A 1,969-nucleotide genomic window follows, 5' to 3' on the forward strand; every position below is an offset into this window, starting at 1 on the left:
CCACTCTTAATTTCAGCTCAGGTCATGATCTCAGGAAAGAGTCTGCTTGAGAGTCTTTCCCTCTGCCCCTCCCCCTTACTCACATACTCTCTCTCTCAAGTAAATAAATAAATAAACATTTTTTAAAAATAGGAGCTATTTTCAGAGATGAAATTATAATTTATTTTTCCTATATATTTCTATACTCCTTGGAATCTCTTATGAAAAGTATTCTTTATTCAATCAGAAAAAAAATATATTTTTTTGAAAATCAATGTTAGGATGTATTCAAAACCACAAAAGAATCTATTTTAATAATATTAGTGAGATTTATCATGGTAGCTTCTCAGTTGAGAGGTGTAATATTATTAAGCTTCTGTGAAAATAGTACTTATTATCACTATAATAACTGATGTAGTTTAAAAAAAAAGTGTAATTAGCCTTTATTGAATCCAAAACAATTTAGTACAGGTTTTTTGTTTGTTTGTTTTGGGACTTTTGTGTATTTTTTTTTTAACGTTTACCAGTTTATTAAAGGATGGGATAAATATGAATCAATAGCAAGATGAAGAGTTACACAGAATGAAGCCAGGGAAAAGAGTCACCACTCTCCCCATATCTCCAAACGACAACATTGCAACCAGCTACTCTGAGCCCTAAACTCAGCCAAGGCCCCCACAAGCAAGCAGCTCCCCCTCTACTGTAGGAACAATGCCACGGGGAACAGAGGCTGACATCATCTTCAAGCAAACACTCATTTTACTAAAAGTCAACAAAGACGTATAGGTTACACTTTACAAAAACAGCATCTATTTAGATCTCTCGGTCCCCCTCATCCAATCCAACAAAAGGGAGTTCTGAGGGAGCTAAGAGGACAAGATGCCCCTTCCAGACACTGCAGTGGCTCTGTACAGCCCCAGGCCACTGGTCCAGGGCACAGGAGGTGAGTTTAGTGGAAGCCCCTCCTGCAGCCAGCATGGAGCACCTGGAGCTTGTCCAGAGCCCTCATGGCCACCCCAGGGGAGGGCCCTGCCAGGGCCATGAACACGCTGATGCACAGCCTGAGCCCTGGCTGGACACACAGACAGGTCCAGTCTCAGGAGGGACAGACTGGTACCCATGGTGGTTGCAGTCAGCCTCACCCAGGGTCAGCGTCAATAACAGCCTGGGCTTTGGTTCCAGCTCCTCCTCTAGGCAGCCCTACAGAGGCTAGGACTTGAAAGGAAATGGCCACCAGTGCCCCCTGCAGGAAGCCAATGAGGACATTGCTCCAGTGCTGCTTGTGGTCAGACCCGAGAGGGTAGCCAACATAGAGTGCAAAGGCCAGCAGGAAGAACTGCACCATGGACCGCAGAAGTTGTGCCCATTTCCAGCAGAGCTGTGCTTGCATGTAGAGCTCCAGGAACATCATGCAGTATAACCCAAAAGAGGAACGTCTGGAGTAGACAGTCTGGACTTGGTTAGTGGGGCTTCCCCTGCACATGTTTTCCACCTGCACTTAGAGGGAGGAGTTGATGAGGCTCAAGTCAGGGTCATACACCACCAGGAAGCTGAGCTGCAGATGGCTGGTGAACTTGGCCCTGGTCCGCCAGCAACTGACTCACTACAGCCCCAAAGGAAACACCCCAACACCTTGTAGACAGCAGCCATATCACTGTTAAGTCAGAGCAGGGACAGAGATGGTCTTTGTACATCAGGTAGACCTCCCTGGCCGCAACAAAGATGCGGCCATGAGCCCACAGATGATGGTGTTGGGACAGGAGGGGCACCAGATAGAGTCATCTTTGCATTAGAACCATGCTTCTGTGGTGGATTCACAAGAGTCAGGATGGCAGAAAGGCTCCACTCAGAGAAACACTGTCAAGAAGATGGCAGAGGAAGAAGGTCCTAAGCTACCTTCTCCTATGTCCACACCAAGGGTATAATCTGATAGAGAACAACTTGCTCTGAGAAGAAACCTGGAGAACAGCATTTCCATAGCTGAAGATAA

General features: G+C 46.0%; 1 pseudogene; it reads right to left on the minus strand.

The window, feature by feature from the left end:
- Positions 1 to 485: 485 nt before the first annotated feature.
- Positions 486 to 1,757, minus strand: LOC111147915 (annotated as a pseudogene).
- Between the last annotated feature and the right edge of the window lie 212 nt (positions 1,758 to 1,969).

Source organism: Enhydra lutris, unplaced genomic scaffold (assembly GCF_002288905.1).
Source record: "Enhydra lutris kenyoni isolate GAN:26980312 unplaced genomic scaffold, ASM228890v2 scaffoldscaffold18, whole genome shotgun sequence".
NCBI classification, from domain to species: domain Eukaryota; kingdom Metazoa; phylum Chordata; class Mammalia; order Carnivora; family Mustelidae; genus Enhydra; species Enhydra lutris.